Source organism: Tyto alba, unplaced genomic scaffold (assembly GCF_018691265.1).
Source record: "Tyto alba isolate M040663 unplaced genomic scaffold, T.alba_DEE_v4.0 Super-Scaffold_46, whole genome shotgun sequence".
Classification (NCBI taxonomy): domain Eukaryota; kingdom Metazoa; phylum Chordata; class Aves; order Strigiformes; family Tytonidae; genus Tyto; species Tyto alba.
In genome coordinates, this window is record NW_024881322.1 from 18,674,771 (window position 1) to 18,698,743 (window position 23,973).

A 23,973-nucleotide genomic window follows, 5' to 3' on the forward strand; every position below is an offset into this window, starting at 1 on the left:
TGTGGAGGTTGCTGTGAAAACCCATGATATGTTTCATCAATCAGAATGTCCAAGACCTGAGCCCCATCCTGTAGGAATGGGGATCCTTTCCCTTACGGGATGCTCAGGGCTCTTTATGGGAGCAGTGAGATGTGGGGGTATGTGGTGCTGAGTGCAAGGCAGCAGTGGGACACCTCATAGGATCTATAGAGGGTGGGTGCTGGGACTGTAAGGAACTACTGTCCTCTCAGGGGCCTCAGTGGAAGACACAGCAGCCATAGCTGAAAGGACAAGGATTTGAGTTCTGTTGTGGGGTCCCACAAAGGGGCCACCCCCACCACAGGCTGTCCTACACTGTCCTATACCTGTTCCATTTTATCTGCAGATTTTAACCACCACCCCTACTTCCCCACCTCACTCTGACCCCATGATGTCTCAAGCTTTACTAATGACTTTCTGTTCTCAGTGTCCATTTCTTCAAATACAAAGCAGTGGTTTTCTGAGGTTCTGTTAATGGCTATGGGTTCCTATGTTAATGCTCCTCAATCACTCAAGATGTCCCAGCCTGCAAACTCACTTGAATTCTCTATCTCCATATCCCAGCACTGAACTGCAGATCCTCCCCCTTCTGCTGCCTCAAAATCAAAACTCAACCTATTTCTCCTCATCCCAGGAGGTTTATGCATCCTCCAGGCTCATGAATGTTTCCTGTGGTCCAGGAAAATGTGGAAAGGGACAGAGGGGAGGAGAACAAGGTCAGTTTATGGGGCATGACAGAGCACAGCCACCCCAGCAGCAGGCATTCCCCATCTCCTAAGCTGAGCCATGGATGCAAACATCTGTATCATCCCTGATTTGCACAGGGGGGTCCTTCCTACCACCTTCGCAGGACAAACATTCTCCTCATCTCCTCTGCAAACAGACATCAACTGCTTTCTATTTCTGGGCTAGAATATGGTTGTAAGGCTTTGCTAAAGCCATGAGCCATCCCCCTTGTTTCTCACTGACCTCCCCAGTCCTCTCTCCCACACCTACCCATGGCCAATCACTGCTGCTCAGGGCCACTCGCTTTTCAGAAGAGGCCTTGACCTTACTGGATCTTCATGGTGTTAATGAACTTATTAAATTAATCTTCCTGGCTCCCTTTAGAGCTCATTATGAACTATTTTTTTTTTGCCTATAACAGGGCTTTTATTGCCATCACTTTTGAAACAACTGTCTTTCTATGATCTTCTGTGCAGAAGGAATAGTCACAGAAAATCACCAAATACATCAAAACAGATGTCAGATTAAATACCAGTAAGAATCAGGGGAGCAACACCCAAGACTGTGGCTTCCTGGTGAGGACTCCATCCTGAGAAGGGGATCCTGCTTCTGCCACCTGCGGACACCAAAGGGGACTTTTGTAAGACCACCCTTCATCTGAACCATGTTGGTTATGTCTTTGAGGAGTGGTTATCATGACATGTTCAGTAAATACTGATTCTGTTGGTGCTACCCAGTGTTACTACCACAGAAACAGACTGCTATGTTCCAGATATTTATGTTTAGGAAGATTAATGTTTTTTTTTTATATAAAGATACTCTTGGGGAAATCACAAAAACACATGAAGAATTACTGTAAGATTATTGACAAAACCCCTAGCAGATGTGATTCTCATGAAATGAGAGACTAGAGGCCAAGGGAAGGATGGTTGGGACATTGTCCTTGTATTTTGGAAAATGAAGCATGCTCCCCTCTCCCCAAGCCCTGGTCCTCCTCAGTGAGCTGGACAAAAATCTCTGCCAACTAGGTCTGAAATCACAGTTGTGTCATGTAAGTTATGTCTAACTGCAGCCAATGTCGTCCTGCCTGATCAGGGTTTAAGCTTCCATTGGAGCCCAAACCATTTCAATTCACACTACCTCCACTGTTCCTCTGACACTGGCTGTTGTGTGATACAACTGTCCTGGCTCTCCAGGCACGATGGGTGTAAGTTTGATGCTAAAACTGGAACTTTTCTCCTTGCTGGAAATGTGAATGCAGAAGGCTCAAACCAAGAGACCCAAGAAACCCAAGTTCCCATAGGATCAACTAATGAAAACATCCTATGGACTGTGGGACTTCCCCTTTACTGACAGAAATTTCTGAGCCTCAGTGGTACAGCTTTTTTTTTTTTTTACAGTATTTTTTCCTGTCATTGTAAATTGACTGTCAGCATTTATGGATTTAATCTGCTTTTCTACTTTGAAACTGTGTGTCTCTGAAAAACTAGCCCAGCATATTCTGTTTTGCATTTTTAAACCAAATTTATATGCAGAAATACATGCTCTATATATGGAGTGGATTTGCCCAGTGTCAGCTCCAAGAGGGGAACTATCTCAGCCTGCAATTGGAAATGACTGAAGCTGTGGGAGATAAATGTATTGCTTCAGAAAATATTTTGTATGAACACAGTACAAAAAGGTTGTGAAGCTGAATGGGCATGAAAGAAACAGGAAAACTGACCATCCCTTGGATCTTTGAAGAAAGAAGTTGGAACCATACATAGCATGGGGTAATACAAGAGGAATCGGCACAGAGAAGACTTGATGGGAAGGCTGTGCAAGGAAGTACCCTGGCTTCACCCAGCTGAGAAAATAGAGACCGGGCAGTGTGCTGAAGTGATGGGGAGAAGTGTCCTGGGTAAAAGAAAGTGGATGAGAGAAGGTTGGAAAGATTTGTTTTGCAGAGATTTGAGAGAGTCATTTCAAGGTCTGAGTAGGCTGAGCTTTGGAACTGAGGGAAAATAAAGAAGCTCTCAAGGATGTTTTTGAATTAATAGTATTATCACTAATAGCAGTAATTGGACAGTGCTTTAAGGGAACTTCTTATTCTTCATGATGATGAACTAAGAATCTTTCATTTCCTTCCTGGCAGTTATTCTTAGTTGACAAAATATCAGCAAGTTCTCAGTGGCTAGCCTCTGGCATGAAACTCTTTGAATAGTTGTTTTTTCTCTCACTGCTACCTCTTTGCTATCATTTAAAGATTACACCTCTTAGACAGCATTGCTCTTAAATCAACTGTGATCCATATATTTCTCACAATTTTCATCAGGATGGGGATGTGGAATGGGGGACTTGTTTCTGTTTTAGCCAAAGAAGGTAAGTGACAGATCCCAGATGAGTGCAAAGACACAAAGGAAGACAAAATTCTGTTGTGGATTACAGTGATACAGCACTGTTACCTGTGTTTTCAGTCTCTAAAGTCCTAACTGGCAAGAGGAAGACTTGGAAACTCAGAGGTCCCTGCATTTCAGCTTGTAAAATGAAGATAACCCAGTTTTAAAGTTGGTTTTGATTATCTTCAGAACCTAAAGCACCACATGGGTCAGGAGATTGGCCAGGACACGTAAAAAGGAATCACACTTCTCTGAACAAAAGTTTAGGGGTTCCAGGGAGTCTCAGGAGGCATACTGATCTCTGGGTTCAAGTTGCTGGTCAACTACCTCATATCCATTTCGGTAATGGTGGTCTCCCACCAAGGTTTGGGGTGTCACCCACCCTGGGATCAAGCTGGCTGTGACTTTGTGCATCTGAAACCAGACAAGCTCCAAACATAAAAATCAAAGATCCTCCCTTGGTGTCCTGCTGCAGTGCAAGACCACCTGCCTTTTCAGTTTTTCCTAAGGCCCAATGTGAAGCTCCCCAGATGCAGTTGTGGCTGTTGCCTCTCCCATTCCATATTCCACTGCAGAACAGTTTGGCTCCACCATCTCTCCAGGGAGGTGTTACCTGCTCTGACACTGCCCTGTGCCTCCCCTTCAACAGACTAGAGGCCCAGTTGCCTCAGCCTCTCCACACAGCTCATGCTTCAGGCCCCTAAACCCATCATGACAGGCTTCCTCTGGACCTTCTACAGTTTTTACAACTTTCTTTCAAAATGGGAAACACACTGGCTCACATGGCATCCATCGTAACTCCCATGTCCTTCTCCTCAGGACATTCCTCAGCCAGTCAGGCCACAGCTTGTCCAGATGCACAAGGTTATTCTGCCTCCAGTGCAGACCTTGCCCCCTTTCCCTTGTAAAACTGCAGGAGGTTTCTGCTGGCCAAATCCACAAGTGCCTCAAGGTCCCATTGGGCTGAAAACCCCACCATGGCAGTATTTAAGCTTTGTGAGTCAATGCCTCAAATAAAGTATTAATGTGGAGAATTACAGGACACTACAGTGAATGAGAATGATGTGCTTAATAGAGTTCCTACCCAAGGTGGAGAATACCACAGTAACCATCTCAGAAATACCAAAAGATTGTATGAAACAAGAAATACATTACCACTGGGGAAAGGATTAATAGGGTAGGCCATTCTTTTTGGAGGGTAATAGGATAGTAGAGGAAAAGATCTTGTGGTACTGAGGGGAAAGGCAAAAAGGAAATGAAAAATGATTCAAAGGATGTGGTGAGGGCTGTTTGGTGGCACCTGTGAAGCAGCCCAGCACCTGATGTAAATGAATTCTGTGATCAAGGAGAACCTCAGAACTTTCCCTAGTTTGAAAATGTGAAGGGGAAGAAAGGACAGCATCATTCAGGCTGAAAGGCACCTTAGGAAGTGTCTTAACCTTTGAAAACGAAACCTCCTTTTCAAAGAACAGTCAGACCCGATTACTCAGGATTTTCTGCAAACAGGTCTTAGTCAGTTTCTGGGATAGAGGCAGTGCACACTCCCTGGGAAATAACTTTCAACGTTTGGCTATCATTATGTTGGAAAAATTTTTCTCTGTATCTAGCCTGCCTCACTTGTTTCAGTTCATTGCCTTCTCTCCTTGTGTCTTGTACCATGGTCATGAGCCTGACTCAGACTTCCAGGGAACAGTGCAGTGCTGTTACATGTTCCCCCCAAGAACATCCTTGCTCCAAAAAAGACAAACCCAGATCCCTTACACTCTCCCCACATTCAAGGTGCTGAAGATCATGGGCAAAATTTTCTAAATGAGCTATAGACATACGATAGTTGCTGTACAGCAGTCTCCCCTGTAAACTACCATAGTACACTAAGCAATCTGCCTCTCTACTTCCTTTCACTGAGAACACAAAAAACCTATGCAGGGACTGTACAAGCTCTTTTAGACTCACAGCAAAAATTTCTCACAGAAAGCACTAGCACGTACAATCGTTGCTGTATAGCACTGTTTCCTCCAAACTACCACGTTACACTAAGCAACAATCACTAAGCAACGACCATGAGTGCTAGTGCTTTCTGTGAGAAGTTTCACTTTGGGGCTAAAAGCGCTGTTCTGGCTCTGCTGAACATTTGTGTGTTCCCAGTGAAAGGAAGCAGCTAGACAGGGATTGCTATGCGCAGCATGGTAGTTTGGAGGCAACAGCGCTGTACAGCGACGATCGTTCATGGAGGTGCTTTCCTGTGAGAAGTTTTCGCTTTGGGGCTAAAAGCGCTGTTCTGGCTCTGATTAGTGTTTGTGTGTTCCCAGTCCAAGGAAGCAGAGATAGGCGGATTGATATACCAGTGAAAAGGTAATATTTTTATTGAAACCCTTTCTCCTGCTTTTGGGGGGGAATTTAGAAGGGAGTATTAGAAGGAAAAGTAGCCCTTTTTTTTTTTTTTTTTTTTATTTCAAATGAGAGATTATTATCTATGCAGGTAACATTTTTAAAGAACTTTTTGCTTAAAAGAAAGCTATTAATCAAGAGGATTTTTCTTCCTCTTGGAAGACAAGAGAAATAAAAGGTTTATTATTTCATAGCCCCCAGACATCTGGAGAGGAATGTAAATAGCCTTAAAAGTACCTGGTGAAGTCTGCAGAGTGCGCGGTGTTTCTTTATACAGTATTAGGCCCGGCAGGATGAGAAACTGCTAATTGTCCTGGGCATATGACCTGTGTTTTGATATATTTTCAAAAGGAAACACAGCAGGAAGCACATACCTTTTTATACTTGAAATGGTGGCATGAACTGGAACTTAAAGCACTGGGGTTTCATGGGCTTTTTAGGTATGTGATGCAGTAATGAGATGGTTATTATGTGACAGGAATTACTGCTTAAGAGTTAAGTAAAAAGCAAGATTTTGTGCAGAATTTTTTTTAAAAATAAGAATGGATGAAGAACAGTTTTCTCTGGTGCATCGAAATATTTTTTGTCCTCTTCTAGAAGAGAGTGTCTTTGGGTGTGGAATTACGAACAATCCCCCAGGAAGAAGCATTCAATTGAAGAGCTAAAATAGCCTTTCCACACATGTTAATTCCCTCTTCGATAGGGAATGCAGCACAGGGATCACTTTAGAAGAAACTTCTATTTACAAGCTCTAACAGCTTTGTACATGATGATTTCTTTCATGAGATATCTCAACCACTTATAATGTATTCTTACGTTTTCAAATATCAGGCAAACATAGTGACAGATGCTGCAAAGCAGCTGAGGAGATAGCTCTCTCCCTGTGATTGGTTTATTACATATTCCATTAGATAGTGCTGCTCAGCTGAGCTTTTGAAGGTGGAAGGTATGATTAACAGAGGAAGAAAGGCTTCTTATTAGTTACAGTAATGCACTGCCAATTGTAGGGGTGATCAAATATTGGTTCAGTCTTACCGCTGTTGCTTACTTTTAATTGGTATGAGTATATTTGATAAAGATGACAGAACTGCCCAGCAGAACAGAGGCCGTATGCAAAGTCACAGCCTCACTGCTCCTCTCGTTTAAGATCAGATTTATGCAGACTGACAAGACAAAGATGTATGAGAAAAACAGTTCAACAAGTGCAAAGAGATTATGGTATTGAACCTGAAAAATGAATCTGTTCATTACTTGAACAATGTAACAAGGCGGTTTATAAGGAATATGCTTATTTATTGTAAATGCTACAGCTAAGCTAAGGATTTTTGTTTTATCTGGATTTCAAATTCTCACTTCCGTCAGCATTATCTTGCCCAATATGCTCCCAAGCTTATTTTAATTTAGGATTTGACACTAGCGATTGCCTTTTTTTTCCCCTCAAAGGGTGAATTAGTTCTCAATAAAAGATGCCTATTAGGCAATCTATTATGCCAATAACTTGCAGAAAAAAGCCAAATTACCTTGATGGTGGATTATACTGAACAATAAAAAACCACACTCATCGTAATTCTCAGTGAACGCATAGTTTATCTGTAGTTTGCTACAGGAAGTTTCCTGGTAATAGTATCCACATTAGAGACAAATAGTCGTGCATTAGCAGTAACCACATTCATAGTGAAACAATGCCGACGGATCTCACTCAGATTTGTAATTATGTCTCATTATCCTTCAGCGGTCATTTTTAGCGCAGTTTGGAAGCAAAGCTTGTGTGATCATGGCGTATGGTGCATGCCCTGGCATTTCCTACCTGCTTATGTTAAAATCTGTCATCTGATTCCAACCAGACTGAAAGAGAAGTTGAGACTCAAACGACATTAACGTTCGTACAAATTTTACGCTAACAGGGAGTCAGGTAGAAGAAAAAGCTGACATTAATGGATTCAGAAGCTTGGCCTGAAAATATGAATTCATAGGAAACAGTGTCCTGCCTTGCTCCCAGAGCCGTTTCTCCCTCTGAGCTGTGAAACATTTTCTGTGGCATGCTGTGTGCCCGGCCACTTTTGCTGACCTCCCTGGCACCCGGGGACATCCGCAGTTTGGGGCACGGGGCTATTAGTCAACTGGAAAAGTAGGAGAGAGAGTTGCTGCAGTGTAGTAGCTACACATCATTAAGCTTACACAGGGATAAGGATATAGGTGGAGAGAAACATTTTCAATGCAATCTTGAAATGACAGATGGATTAACATTCCTAACCAGTAAAAGAAAGATTATACAAAATACATAGACGAGACTATCAAAATTATTCTTTCAAGTTGGATCAATGAGATGTAAAAATGCAAAAATATATACAAAAAATAGACTTTTACATTTGTTTAGGAGAATGTTTATATCCCTAAAATGTATCGAGAGGTAAATGCTCAACATTTTCATAAATGTCAAAATATATTCTCTTGAGTCACTGTCAAATTCTAGTTTCATTCTTAAAAGAATTTCTCAATGAATTATTTGGATTATTTCTTTATAATAGGAAAACTTTTGTTTTTCAAAGAAGGTTTTATCAAATAGCAATATTTTTTTTTTAACTGAAAAACAAAACAAAACAAAACAAAACAGGTTGTTGTGCAGATACTATGTGTAGCAAAATTGAACAGATGAGGGACCAATTCCTGGACCAGGAATGAACTGGTTTGCATCCATGCTGTGCAGGGGAAGAAGCCTCTAAAACAAACTGTCCTCATCCACGCTGCACAGAATGTCGCTGTGGCTCTCCTCGTGTGGTTCCAAGGCAATAATTATTATTATTTTATGTGTTTCAGTTCAGTGTCTGCAACACTGCAAGATCTATGTTGCAATCTGCCAGGATGTCCTTATGGCACAATGCGGAGCACTCGCTGCCTGTGCTGTGGTGTGGCCTGCAGACCTGCGGGAGTTTTAGGGTGTGCAGATCATATGGGAGAACGGTGCAGGGCAGAGGGACTTGAACCTCACACATTCCTGCCCATGCCACCTTTTTGGAGTGTTTCGTAAGTAAACTAACACCTGAATTTGCCCAGGTGGAGTGGTGGTTGGAACAGCCTGGAGTAGGGGCAGGGACACATCAATCAGTTGCGTAGTCGAGGGCTGTGGTGTTGCAGTCACTCCCCAGCCCCTTCGTTGAGTGGTGTGGTTGCATCCATTAAGATTGAGACCACAAAAGCTTTCCCAAAAAAGTGCCTTCAAACAAGAAGTAAGGCAACCTGATAATGTCAGTGAAGAAGCTGCTTTAATGTTCTTATCTCTTCCTGAAATACATGGGATACTTCTGCTTTGGAGAGTGATGACATATTTGAGGGTGGATTATAGCTTGCCGGTGTTTAAGCTCCGTGGCTCAGTTACGGATCCATGGCTTCCCATGGTTATCACACAAAAAGGAAGGTGGGCATGCTGATTTTGAAACAAAAGGGTTGGTATCTGCAGATGCTTCTTGCATGTGCCAGAGCAGAAAACAAATCCAGAGGCATTTTTCAACAGTTTGGCCCATAAACCCTTCCGTTTGTGAAATCCATAGGGGATTGTGAGAGACTCTAGATTAATTTTAAAAAGCTATTTATTGATGGGTCCCCTCGATGCCTAGAAGGGAAACGAATATCGGGTTATGCAATTATCGAGGGGCAGAAGATGGAAGTGTTTGAAAAGGGGAAATTACCTGCTGGGTGGTCAGCACAAGTCTGTGAACTCTGTGCCCTGAAACAGGCATTGGTATATTTGAGAGATAAGGAAGGGACAGTGTACACAGACTCAAAGTATGCATTTGGAGTGGTCCACACATTTGGAAAAATATGGGAAGAAAGAGGACTTATAAATACAAAAGGGAAGGAGCTAGTACAGGAGCAGCTGATCAGAGAAGTTTAAGAAGCCCTGAAGCTCCCTACAAAAATTGCAATTGTGCACGTGAAAGGACATCAGAGGGGAGCATCAATGGAAATAAGGGGGAATAATTTAGCAGATTAAGTAGCCAGAGAAGCAGCTATAGAATCATCATCAGTAGTTTTATTGGTAACAACACCGGGGGATTATGAGAATTTAGCCCGAAATTTCACAGAACAAGAGAAGGATACACTTAAAAATAGGGAAAAAAAAAAAAAAAAAAAAGATCCAGAAGGAAAATGGACTTTACCAGATGGAAGGCAGATGTTAAATAAAACATGATCATGAGAAATTCTGTCATTAATACATCAGAAAATACATTGGGGAACGCAAGCACTTTGTGATCATTTTCTTAGACAATATGGGTGTATAGGAATATGTACGGTGGCTAAACAACTAGTTGATCGATGTCTAATTTGTTAAAAAGTGAACAAAAAGGTAATGAGAAAAAGGTGGCTGAGGAACAGGAGCTAGCAGTACAAAGCCTCCACGTAGACTTAACAGAGCTACCTCAAATACAAGGGTGGAAGTATTTGTTGGTATTAGTGGCTCACTTAACTCACTGGGTGGAAGCAATCCCCCACACCAAGGGCAATGGCAACCGTGGTATCCAAGGTGTTACTGGAAAACTTTATCCCCAGATATGGAATAATAGAATAGACTTGGACAGAGGAACACATTTCATTTTAAAAATTATGCAACAACTATCTGAAGCCTTAGGGATCGAATGGGCGTGGCACACCCCATGGCACCCTTGGAGTTCTGGGAGAGTAGAAAGAATGAATCAAACTTCAAAACAAACCTTGACTAAGTTAATGATTGAGACTCAGGTGTCTTGGATTAAATGCCTGCCATTGGCCTTATTAAGGATCTCAGCTGTGGGCTGCAACCCCACAGGCATGAGAGGTGGGAGTATGTGTTATACCGGACCTCTGCTAATCATCCTGGTACCGTTTGCTCTAATAGCGGCAAATCCGTGCAGCAAGTGCTTTACCGTTATGTCCAATATCAGAGTGTGGAAAAAGGTTGGATTTTTCTTCCTTTGTGCTATGGCAGGCTTACTGTTCTTACCATGTTTAATACCCTGTTTTATATGGCTAATAGCTCATGCTATTGAGGGGACTGAAGTAACAGGGTTGTCCTTAAACCCTGTTTAGGGTTTGGGGCTGTTGTTAAACCCCACGAGTCTGTGTGGTGATTGTTCTCCTCTCACGGACATTTGAACCCTCTGTCCGTATGCTTGCGGAGCGCCGATTAATTGCGTATAGAAACAAATTTTGTTCGTATTGTTTATCTGGAAGTCGCCGCAGCAGGAGTTTGGGGCTGTCCATGGGGGGTGCAGGACACCCCCGCACAAGCAGGGTAACGCCGCTCTCGTAAGCCCCTCGGAGGTGTCTCCTGACACCCCCCGGCGCCACAGGCCGGTGAGGGCCGCAGGGCCGGCCCTGGGCACGGCTGGGCCCGCAGCCACAGCGCTTCCGGCCCGGGCCCCGCCCCGCCCCGCCCCGGGCCCCGCCCCCGCCCCGCCCCGGGCCCCGCCCCCGCCCCGCCCCGGGCCCTGCCTCCTCCTCGCCCCGGGCCCGGGCCCGGGCCCGCCCCGCCCCGGGCCCCGCCCCCTCCCCGCCCCGGCCCCGCCCCCTCCCCGCCCCGGCCCCGCCGCCGCTTCCGCTTCCGGGAGAGGCGGCCGCAATGGCGGTGCTCGCGTCCAACCCCAACAATCCCGCGGTCTTTTTCGATGTCGCTCTCGGCGGGCAGGTGGGTGAGGGCGCTGCCGGGGGTGCGCGGGGAGGGAGGGAGGGGGTGCAGGGAGCGGGAGGGGCGCTAAGGGAGGGGGTTTGAGGGGCGCACGGCGGAGCGGCTGCTGGGGCTCGTTGGGGGTGTAGGAGCGCGGGGGGGGGTGCAGCGGGAGCGGGGTTCAGGGGCTCGCAGCGGGGGTGCAGAGGTGCAGGGTTGTGTGGGGAGGGGGCTCGCAGGGCTTGGGGGGGGGCGGCAGGAGGTTGGGGGGGTGGGAGCTCCCCGGGTGGGGAGACGGGTGGGTGGGAGCCATCTTCTGCAGGCCGCCCAAATGTAAATGAATTGTGCCGTACCCCCTTCTCCGGCAACACCAGCCGATCTCGCTGCCTAGAACAGCGTTAGTTCCGTTGCAGTTGAACACCCACGAACCCTTGTGAAAGTTCTTTCTCGAAGCCGATCGCCCTCGTTTTCCCTTGGCCGTCCCTCAGGCAGCCGCAGGGCTGGGGCAGGGCCGTTCCCTTCACCCGCAGCCTGCTGCCGGGCCGGGGGTGTTGGGAGAGGTGCCCGGTGCTGGTCCTGGCATGGGCTGGTGTCTTCAGGCGCTCTCCCTGGGGCTGAGGTTGTTTGGGGAAGCAAGGGCTTGAAAGGCTTGCTTGCTTGCCAAAAACCGGGTGTCTTTTCCCTGGGTTTGGAATCCAAACAGCTATGATCTCGATCGGTACATTTGAGATTCACAGAGATCTGGTGATGAAGGAAAAGCATCTGTCATTGAGCATTTTAATGGGATGCTCAGAAAGGAGATGTGGAGGTATTCTACAGCAGACAACATTTTTTACTAGAGTATTTGCTGCCAGAGTTCATAAAGAGCTATAACCAGAGCTTCCAGAGCACTACCAGAGTCAGGCCTGAAGATGTCTCCCCGGCCTCTGCTTAAATCTTTCAGTTATATCATTTATTTCATGCTGAGTATAATCCTCAGTCACATCCTTCCTTACTTGTTGCCCATTAGTACCCAATTCTGTTTTCCGTCTCCACACTGGTTTTACATCCACAGGTTCATCTGAGGAACCAGCCTCATCAGAACCTGTAGAATCCCAAATATCTCCATCCCATCTGTCAGGATCCCACTGTACCCCTGCTTCTGCAATCATTGCATGCACGTTCCTATGGTTTACTCGTCCCCTCCTTTTCTTATACTTACACTGTGCAACTCTTACTGCAGCTCTTCCAGCTACAGTCTGATAAGTATCCAACTTATCGGCAAGCAACTTGTTTTGACACTGTAACATTACAACTTGATTCTGCCAATCACACATCTGTCGCTCCATGTGGAAGCACTGTAACAACAGTTTTTCTTTCTGTTGGTGCTGTTTCCGATATGCTGTTAACAAAACCCATCCCTGCCTTCCCGAACACACAATTTCTTTTCCTTTTTCGATAGATAGTTTTTGGATATATTTAATACACCCAGTGGTTCAGCTTCTTTTAGCCGACTTTCCCACTGTTCACACAGTCCTCCGACCTTAGCCCACTCAAGAGCCAGTGAACTATAAGGAAGGTCTTCCCATCCAGGAATTTCAGATGGAGCTGATTCATTACATTTAGATTTAAAAAATGACATTTTGTTCTTATCCTGTCCGTGACGCCAAATTTGTTTTGCCAATTGACAGGGTTAACACAAAGGACACAGACACCAAGCTAAAGAAATAGGCTTATTTTATTTAGTTTAAAGCAGCAGAAAGAATAAGCAAGGTAATGCACCTAGACATGACTACATAAAGCTGGCTATAGTGATTAAGAAAGATCCATCACCAGTTGCCCTCCTACTTCACCGTCCCCCCGCCCCGTGCACCAGCTGGGGAGCCCCGTCCCAGCCAAGGGTCGCAGAGCCTGTCCCGGCAGCTGGGAAGTCCCACGCAGGGCGTCCGCTCGTAGGGGAGGTCTGCGTCTGTGCTGGGAGGGGGGCCGGCTTTTGTACAGATTAACAAACAGATCTGTACAAAATGCAGGGGAGATAGCTGGTAGATTGACGTGCCTCACTCAGGTGCGTCCGGATCTGGCCAGGATCCGGGAACGTCTGAGGAGTTTCTGGTTTTCTTTACATTTGGGATTTAGAGTTAGTTCCTGTTGTTTACTTACAGTTCCCAGGGATTGTTCCCAGGGGTGCATTTCACGCTGATAAGATGCTGGTTGCTGGTCGGGGGATTCACTCAGAAGTCAACTTTGGTTTGAGGCCTATTGTTTGGGCCTCTTTTTTGTTTCAATTGTGGATTTAGAAAAACTACAAATTATTTCCAGAACTCACTCCCCATGTAATTCTCCAGTTTTGCCAGTCCATAAGACGTATGGAAGATGGTGTTTAGCAATTGATTATCGGTGCTTAAATGCCAATACAGCCCCACTGACAGCTGCAGTCCCCAGTATTGCAACTTTGACAGCTACACTACAAGCCGCCACACATCCTTGGATGGCAGAGCTAGATGTGAAAAGATATGTTCTTCATGGTACCCTTACAGGAGGAGGATAAAGAAAAATTTGCTTTTACATGGGAGGGTATCCAATATACCTTTAACAGACTCCCACAGTGATATAAACGCTCACCCACAATTGCTCACGCTGCGCTTGCTGAACCTTTACAGACAGTGTTACTTCCTGAAGAGGTAAAACTATATCAGTATATAGATGATATTCTAATTGGGGGAAAATCTCCTAAAATGATGGGAAAAGCAGTAGCAACAGTTTGGCAAACACTGAAGGAAGGAGAAATTGAAATACCACCTGAAAAATATCAGGGACCAAGCAAAGAAGTGAAATTTCTGGGCACTTGGTGGAGTTCTGGAAGTGCAGCAACTCCACCTGATGCTCTAAATAAAATAAAACAATCACAAATGCTGCAGCCTAGGAAAGAATTACAGCAATTAATGGACACTTTAGGATACCGGAATAAAAATGTACCTGGATTCTCCAACATTGCCCGTCCACTGTATTCACTTCTACGAAAGGGAAAACTGTGGAAATGGGACTCAGAACATGAAGAAACATTCAAAACCATAATACAGGAATTAAAAACATATCAATCCCTGGGACTTGTCCATCCTCATGACCCTATTAGAGAAGAATGGGGTTTTACAGAATATGGTACTTAATGTAATTTATTTCAAACTGGCCCTGATGGACTGAAGAGACCTTTACTGTTGATCAGGACTTTATTTAAAGAGACAGAACGGAGGTATTCTGAGTGGGGAAAAGGTCTTCTGTCTTTAGTCTGTGCAATTAAACAAGTTGAGAAAATACGACATAACAAGCTGTTCAGACTAGAGGTCCATTTAATTTTGTAGACACAATTCTAAAAGAGACTGCTCCTCCAGAGGGAGTCACACCAAAACCTATAATCAGGAGATGGTATACCTCTTTAATGGGAATAGCAGACGAAATGCAGTTGACCGAAGGACATACAAAAATCTCTGAATTACAAATGCTGTAGTAACACTGACCCACTGGCATTACAACCTAGTCTGAGGGTCAGTTTACAATTTTGCTAACCACCAATTCTTCATTCCAACATATCCCCCTTCTTTGTTTTAGAATTTCATTTTCAAGGTGATTACTGCCGTCCATCACAGTTTGGCCTTCCACAATGTGGACAGGAGGCTTCATGTTCATCACAGGATGGCAAGTTGGCTGATTTGGTTGAAATTGGGGCCAAATAAGTGAAAGAAGTCATTGAAATCTGTCACGGTTTGATGCGGAAGTCTCGGACACAACATACACGATCAATGGGGTCAAGTTAATGCCACTTTATTAAAGGATACACAGCAATTTATACGCTAGCACAAAGCGCACGCGTTACGTTTTGGTTGCTAATAGGTTAAAGCTGCTTGTTCACACGCCTTGTTCTGCCGTACCTACATTCTGTTTCTCCCTCTTGTTATCTTGTTTCTTACATTCCAACCTCCTTACTTCTCTGCAACACAGACAGTTTCTCAAAACCCAACTTCCTTATCTTTTTCGACCTTGCATATGTCCTTCACAACAGCTGCAGTTGTGAGGCCCCTCGGTCTGCATCATTCATAATATGCCTATTTGCTTTCAGCCACTCCACAGAACTCTGTGCTTCCAGGGGACAATAAATGACCAAGAGAAACCTATTCCTGCAAGCACCAGCTTGGGGAAGGCTGCTCTGTCACTGGAGAGGTGAGAAGAGCCGAGAAGTGCCTGGTTTGGGGTGGGAAGTGCCTGGGCGAGGGGACATAAACTGGGGGGTTTGTGGTGCACAGCCAGGGATCACGGATTGGAGCCGAGACATGCAGGCAATGCAGAGAGGAGGCTGGTCTGGAACGGCATTTACAGCTCCGTTGCTTGGCCATCCAAGTGACAGGGTGATGATGGGACCACAAAGCAGCATCCAGAGGGTGACAGCAAAGACAACTACAAAGAAGGAATTCATGTTCATTGTCTTCATTGTGCAGGTATGATTTGGGGAAAGGCAAAGCTCACCTGGAGTTGGTTGCAAGCAAAGTCAAGAGCAAAATGAAGAGCTTCAGTCGCTCGTGAGAGACCAAGGCTGAACAAGGAAAATGCAGGGCTGCTGCTGAATGGGGAGGGCGAGTGAATAACAGCAGCCAGGGGTGGGGCTGAGGGACTCAGTTTGTCATTACTGAAAAGGTCTCCAGGCCTGTGTGCAAGATGGTCAGGGGTTAGAGCACCTGGCCTGTGAGCAGAGGCCAAGAGGCCATGAGGGAAGGCGGAAGACAATCTCATCACAGCTCACCTTTCCTATGAGAATATTCCTATTCATGGAGAATAAAGATCCAGGCTCTCCACAGTGGTGCATGCTGGAAGGACAAAAACAATGGGCAGAAGGTGCAAGAGGAGAGGTTCAGCCTAGACATAAGGAAAAACTTCTGCCCCATCTGCTCCATCAAGTGTTGGAGCAGGTTACCCAGATAGGCTGTGCAGTCTCTGTCCTGGGAGGTTTTCAAAATCCACATCGTTCAAGATTGAGCTGAAACACCTGGGTGTTTTTAATAAAATGGCAATGTTTTCCCACCATGGCAGAGTGTGGAAATTTCCAGGAAGTGCATTAATCATAGGAGAAGAAATACTAATCTCCTTCTGCCCTTGCATTGCCCCACCTCTAGTACACTATGTGTTTAATCTCTGTCCCCTTTCAGGTGTTCCCACCTCTCCTGATTAAGTGACCATGGCTAAGGGCATCCTGTCAGCACACAAGCCCTTCCCTTGGCTCTCCAGATTTCCCCCTCGCTTTGACACCAGCTGATGTGGATCAGAACCTGGTAGCTAACCTGCTCGAATGCTACAGTGCTCAATCTGGACTGGCAGGACCCACCGCTAACCTTTACAGAGCATGGGAGTATGTTTACCTGAAAATGCAGGTCATATTGGCTCTAACGATTAAGCAACAGAATAAAAGGCTGTCTTAATGCAGAAACCATGGCTGATTGAGAAATGAAGCACAGAAGAAACTAGCAGTATTTGGAATAAGAGACAAAAGGTTTGAACTTAAAACATTTATGCTTTAGTTATGTGACTTTAAAGATACAAAGTGAATTTACCTGCAAAAGCCATCTGTTTGGATACTATCTTGGATAGAAATCAGATTTTTCCAGTGCCATCATGTTTTCAGAAAACTGAAAAATGATGTTGTGACTGGAATGAAACTTTTATTACAAAAACCTGTCTTCAGTTTTTTCAGATCAAGTGATACAATTTGCCATATTTCTGAAATGTCCTTTACCCATTACTAGGTGGTTTCAATACCTGTAAAGCAGCTCATGGTCTGAAAATGCCTCTGCCTTCAGGGGGAGATGGAGGAATACCATATTATAGGAACAGTGTTCTCCTGTGGATTTTTCAACACTGGTTAAATGTTCAGCAAACACTTAATTGCTTTTCCAAAAGTACAAGGCTTTGTTCTAAGAACTTCTGATAATTACTGTAAGAACCTGTTCTTTATTAATCAGGAGGATTTGAAGAGTAATTGGATTGAACATGTAAATATTTGCTCTAAGTATTTTTAAAAATTTATTTGAATAAAAGCAGAAATACAACTTGATTACTGGAGCTGGGTTGTTCTGTTTGGTTTTTCTTTGAAGGTATGCATAACTTCCTCAGTGCAGTATCAGAAGTTCTTGGAGTTAAAACATTTTCATAATTGGTCATTTTTTGAATTTCACTATTGCTGAATGTGGGTATTGTGCCAGCAGTAGCTGTATATGAGCCCAGACTGAACTGTTTTGTTTGCTAGAAGGCGTTCAGCATGTTGCTCCCGCATGGAATGAAACATAGATTCTAGATATGGAGACTTAGCTTTAACAAGATAAATTTGAAATAAAATATGTAGAAGTTCCTGATTTACAGACAGCAAGAATGCAGTCTTGCGAGATCTGGATCGGTTTCTATGAGTCTTTTCTTTATTTTTCCTTCCCTGCAACATTTAATCAAATGTCTCATTGGTTGAGTTTTTGGGTTTTGTGGGGTTTTTCTGTTTTGTTTTGTTTTTTAAACTATGTTCAAAAAAATAAGTATTCAGTGATACAAAAGCCTGATTGATCCTGAAGGCATACCTGATTGCTTTTAAAGGACTAATTGTTATCATCATTCATTATTAATATTGTTATTATTGATGTTGTTAGTATTAGTCTTAAGGCTTGGAGTCCATTTAGTTGAAGTATTTGTTTTAATTTTTTTGCATGTTAAGTGTTGGCATTATTTTAACTGACAAAGCAGAATGTAGCAAAAGTTGTTTCTGTGTAGGACACTTGTTGGATGATGAGTCTTGCTGTCTGACTGCCATGCCAGCTGAGTTTGACCAACACAGAAAACTTCTTTGAAAGTCACACATTGGCATAGTTACACTGAAATTCATGAGACTTTGACAATGTACAATGAATGCTTGTGTGCTGACTTCTCTACTGATCTGTGCTCACAAGTGGCTTTTTTTTTTTTCCTAATTTTTGTTTGTTTTTCAGATGACAAATATCTGGTAAAATGCTCCAGTACAGCATCACAAATATGCATGGAATGGAAGTGGTTGAAGGGTATGATGGCTATGCTACCTCCATATTTGTCCTCCCATCACTGTTGTCTAAGTTACTTTGTCAACAGTTTAAGGAAAGTACTGGCAAGTTGGACAGGGACTTGAGACGGACACAAGAATTAAGAAGTCTAAAGATGCTGTTGAAGTTCAAGGCGTTTGGACTGCAGAGAGGTGAGGTGGAATGAGATTGAGTTAGACACTGGAAAATTGGGGCTAACAGGAGTTCTTGAATCTGTCAGACAGTGATAACCAGCAGCTTGTGGTAGAAAACAGATGTACCTGAACCTTAAAAAGGGTTTATGTTTTTAACAGGGAAGATAATTAACACTGAAGCTACATAAAATTCTCCACTGATGAGTAGTTAGATCAAGTTTAGAGTCTTTAAAAAATAATTCAGTTTAAAGAACATGATCACATCTAAACTCTCCTGTGGCCTGGACTGTACAAAAGGTCAAAGCAGATCAAAGGACTCCTCTATTGTAGCATCTGAAAAAAACTTCTAAGCTAATGTTCAGAACAAAGCTGTTCTTTTCGGAAGCATTTCAGCTGACCTTGCTTCTTGGATAGTCTTATGTTTCCATCAGTTGGACTGTTATTGCTGTGGAGCTGTACTTATTCCAACTATTTTACATTTGTTTAGCAGCTTCACAGTGGAGACCTTGAAGACTCTGGAATTGCTCACAAGACAATTTGCCATCGAAGAACAAGCATTTCCATGCTGCCTCTTCCACTGCTTTGAAGTAACATATGAGGTGTTTCTGCTTTCAAGTTTGAAAGAGTATTTTTAGTGAAAGAAGCCTGATGGAATTATAAAGGAAGACGTGTACAGTGTGTTTCCCTTTCAGTGGATTGCTATCGAAGTTGTAATTATATTCTGAACTTAGTTTAACTAGAACTGCATTCCAACACAGTTTACTCACTTTTCTCACTTGAGCATCTACCTTTCTTACAGCCTTGTTCATCCTAGAACTTCTGACCCTTCCCAGAAATGTAGTTTTCTTGTCTATGGCTTGACCCTTGAAGCCCCAGTTCTGAATGATGTAGTTGTTGACTGGTATGTTTCAAGCAAGAAAACAAATAATGGGGTTTTCATCTTCTGTATATGAGATGGAAACTAATCCCAGGGGACAGCAGAGACCTATAACTTCTTAAAACTCTTCTAAACTGCCTGGACAGTTGGGCTGTTGCCACTCTTCCCACTGATAGGCTTTATGGAATAGCGAGGAGATGAAGACGGAGGGCCTTTCTCTTCCCTGTGGTGCTGGGGGGCGTGCACTTCAGCTCAGAAGTCAGCAGCCCACAGGCCAACAGTGTTTCCAGTGTGAGTCCAACTCCTGGTCAGTGGCGAGGAGGTGCTGCTTGGGAGGAATGGTATTTAACTACAGCCAGCTGGGTCCCGGTGCAGTTTGGTGTCCAGTGATACTACCTGCTATTCGAAGTCCTTGAGTTTACATGAACCTCCTGCAAATCAAATGTCTTCAGCATCCTTGCTACAGAAGTGGCTGCCAGCCCCCCCTGCAGCATAGTTTAATAATGTTTCCTGTATGTCTTTAAAACTGGAGAGCCCAGAAGGGATTTAGTGGGAGCTGTTAGCTGGCGTAGGAGACTTGCTCTCCCGTGTTAGTGATGTCCCTGGCTTGGCTCACAATCTCAGCATTCCGGATCAATTCTCATTGAGTCCCATCCAGAACTGAGTATAGATTTTGAGGTGAGGAATGTGACCCTTAGCTGCAAAACAATCTTTGTGAAAAATCATCTACCATTTAGTCAGTATTTTAGAAGGAGTATTAACTTTTCAGAAGCTCTTAAATACACACTGGTATTGTAGTGTGCAGTTCTGAATAACGGCATCTGTTTGGTTTTCTCCTTTACACTGTCAGTGTGCTCAGCATGTTTCTCTTTAATGAATTTTCTTCTTTCTTTCCCTAGCTGTATTCATATTCTTATTTGCCCACCACCTGCATGACAAGTGTTTTAGCCACCCACGGGGTGCTGATAGGAAGTGGCTCCTTCCTCACTGTTTCTTCGCGGGGCTCTGCAGACTCGTGAGGCTTGTTAGAGTCTGCATTTTTGTCTTGGTTAGGAAATGGTCATTGGTGCCTTTTGCCTAGCGCAGAGAGCAGTGTCAGCTGCTAAAAGTGGCAGAAAGAGGAGGGCATGCCCTGGGCCTCTAGACTGCTTCAGTGCTTACTGAAGAGAGGGGGGAAAGCCCAGGGGAAAAACTGGGGCTGGTGGGGAGAGGAGGGCTGAGGGGAGAGGAGGGCTGAACATCCCCTGAGGCCACCCAGCTCCAGCTGGGGCAGGACGGGCCTGGCGAGCCTCAGGGCTGTGCTCACAGGGCGGCCAAGTGGCTCTGGCAGAGGCCAAAGACTTCTGGCCTCCCCGACGCCGCAGCCCTCCTTCCTCGGAGGAGTTTGTGTGGTGTCACGAAGCATGGGGCTGTGCTTGCTTTCGCTGGGGAGGGGCCAGGTGCCTTGTGTAGTGTTCCCTTTGCACTCCTGCTGTGCCCCGGTCCCCACTTGTCGGCTTTTCCCATCAGGCTGCCACAGCACCCCCAGAAATCCTCTTGATCCTCCCCTCCGCTGTCCTGGCCGCACGTAGCCAAGGCTGTGCTGCTTCCCAGCACTGCAGTGGGCACAGCACCAGCTCCTGCCTGCACAGCTCCTTGCCTCAGGCTCTGATTGCTGAAGAGTGCACAGCTGAAAGCAGAGTGGAGAGCTAGTTTTAGAGCTTGGCTGTGTCTTCTCTCAGCTGAGCAGAAGAATCTTGTGCTCTGTCTGTCTGTATCTCTCTCTGTCTTTCTCCTTTTTTCCAGATGTTCAAACGACTGGCAACACAGGATGATGCATCAGCTGTCGTTGGAAACAATATACCATTTACCAATATGCTGGTGTCTGAGAGCAGGGAAAAGGCATGCTTTTCACCATAGCTTAAGCCTGAGAGGGTGGTGTCTTTTTTTTTTTTTTTTCCTGTGCTGTTCACTTAAAAAAATACATTCTGTGTCATAAAACCCTACCTGCCTAACTTTGCCTTGTAACAGTAGTGACTATAAATGCTGAGGAAATGAGCGCTCCACCTTTTATCAGAGAAATCTCTTTGTATTTGCTACGTAATACAAGGAAGGGGTATCTGTGAGGCACATAAATGAAGACCTGTTCCAAAGCGCCAGGTAAGGCTGTGGGAAGGCTCAACTGCTTGGTAGAGGCTTAGCATCTGCTGTGAAGCCTGCAGAGCAGCAACATGTATTACAGTTTTGTGGTTTGTTTGTAATTACTGTATCAAGCCACTTTGAATTGAATGTGTGATTATCTGTGTATCTGGCAAGTGCCAGAGATACCTCGATTGATCTGTGGTATGTGGCCAGCTCATGTCCAAGAATTCCGTAGGTCTTCATTTCCTGGGGTTTACTTGATAACTCCTTGCTAAATAAGGCTGGAAATGATTTTCTGTTGCCAAATTCTGTTGTGGCTGTTGAACTATCTATATTAAAAAAACCCAAACCAAAACAAAAACAACCAACCAAAACCCACAACAACAAAATGGGGAAAGTAATTTCCCTTCCTCCTGTGAAATACCTATAGTGTTCATGTGAATGTGTAATAAACATAAGAAATATAAGCAATGTCATAATAACTGTAACTTTTGTTGTAGTCCTCATGGTACTATACAGCCAGTTGTGGGAAACAGTAAATGTGTTTGTGCTTTTTGTTCAGTGGTTAGGCTACTGTTTGGAGATGTACACCACTGCCCTTCTGTATGGTCCTACGTTCTGGGCTAGGATTCCCAGGGCTGTTCCCTGTTTCCTCATGGGAGAACAGCCAGAATAGCTCAGTAGTATCTGGTAGCCCCAAGGCAGGGGCCTCCATGAGCTCCCTTTTCAGTTGTTGGAATGCTCTTTCTGCTCCCCTGTTCCAGGTGAGGTCTTTCTGACTAGATTTCAACAGTTCATAGAGTGGCCTTACCTGGAGTCCGTAGCTGTATAGGGTGACACCATCCTGTCATTCCTAGGAACGTGGGGAGTTCTTTAGCTCTCTGTGGTCGAGGGGTCTGACAGATAGCCGCCTTTCTTGCTGTGCCTAGAGACCTCTGACCTGCAGTTACCTCGTATCCGAGGTAAGTCACCTGCTGCTGAGCCACTTGGGCTTTCTGTGGAGAGACTCGATAGCCATTAAGTCTGAGGAGATTTAGCACACTGACTGTCCATACTATACATAGTTCTCTCATTTATCTGGCTGTCAATAAACTATCCACATATTGTAGTATTACTCCAACTCCATGTGGTCACTCCCACCGCTCCTAGTCTTTGGATAATTGGTTTCCGAAAAGAACGTGGGCTATTTTTAAACCCCTGTGGCAACACAGTCCATGTTAGTTGGGCCTTTCTCCTAGAGTCAGGGTTTTCCCATTCAAATGCAAATAGCAACTGACTTTCTGGGCTCAAGGGTAGGCAAAAGAAGGTGTCTTTCAGGTCCAGTATGATAAACCAGATCAATTCAAATGCCAGTTTAGTTAAGAATGCGTATGGGTTTGCCACGACGATCTTCAGCAGTCTTATTAATAGCTGTGAGATCCTGTACTCTTCAATAACTCCCATCTGACTTTTTGATTGGTAGAATGGGAGTGTTGTACTCTGATTCACACTCTGTTAACAGCCCAAATTGAATGAATCAGTCGATGATTGGTCAGATTCCTTCCCTGTCTTCTGCATATGGAGGTATTGCCTAATTCTTATGTGCTGCACCCCTGGTTTAAGCCTAACTATTATTGGGGAGGCATTTTTTCGCTCTCCCGAGTATCTCAAGGCCCATACCCCCGGATATTCCTGGTTCTGAACTTCCTCGGGTATTCCTGAGATAACAGGAGTATCTATAAGGGCCAGACTCAAAAGTTCAATCTAGTTGGTCATCTCCTACTCAAAGTTCCATTTTTCTTCTCTCAAATGTTATTTTTGCTTTTAATTGTTGCAATAGGTCTCTGCCTAATAAAGGTTTCAGCGAATTAGGCATATATAAGAATTTGTGTATTCCCAACCGTTTTCCCAATTTAAATTTAAGAGATTTTAAAAAGTATGCCTCTTCACTTTAGCCAGTAGCTCCCCTTACCGTTACGAAATTATCATCCATAGTTGTTAAGCTTGATCCAAAACTGAAAATGTTGCCCCTGTATCTACTAGAAATTCTCTACTCCGTTGTCATGTCCCCAGCTTTAATGTAACAGTGGATCCGGGTAGGCCCCCCCAGGTCCCCGTCGATCTTCTTTAATGTGGGCCTGTATCCTTCCTTTCTGTTCCTGTCTCTGGTCATTCATTTTTCCAATGTCCACATTCTTTACACCATGCACACTGGTCTCTTCCCAAGGGCCTTTTAGGTCCCACGCTCTTGAATTCTTTTCTTTCTTGTAACACCATTACCAACACCCGCCAGTCTCTTTTTTGGCTATCCTCTTCCCTGTTGCTAAACACCCTCTGTGCCTCATCTAGTAAAGTCTCCAGGTTCCTGCTTTCTGCAGGCTTCAATTTCTGCAACTTCCTCCAGGATGTCGCTTGCTGATTGTCTGATGAACAGAGACCCTGACCGCTGAATCCCTATTTCTGACCCTGGGTCTAGAGGAGTATGCCGCCTCATAGTATCCTGTAATTTATCTAAAAATTCAGAGGGGGTATCCCTTGGACCTTGCCAAGTGGCATATAAAGCTGAGCAATTAATTGTTTTCAGGGTAGCCCGCTCCATTCCTCTTCCAACCCAATCTCTGTATTCAGCAAT

General features: G+C 44.5%; 1 long non-coding RNA gene across 3 annotated transcripts; it reads left to right on the forward strand.

Annotated features, from left to right (window-relative positions):
- Positions 1-11,076: 11,076 nt before the first annotated feature.
- LOC116958861 lies at positions 11,077-19,014 on the forward strand. 3 transcript variants are annotated; one of them, XR_006166856.1, is made up of 5 exons: positions 11,077-11,172; positions 15,245-15,345; positions 16,326-16,666; positions 18,144-18,382; positions 18,852-19,014. It is a non-coding gene; the product is annotated as an uncharacterized LOC116958861 (long non-coding RNA). The 3 variants fall into 3 exon arrangements; XR_006166857.1 differs by having other exon boundaries at positions 18,855-19,014; XR_006166858.1 differs by lacking the exon at positions 16,326-16,666.
- The last annotated feature ends 4,959 nt before the right edge of the window (positions 19,015-23,973 follow it).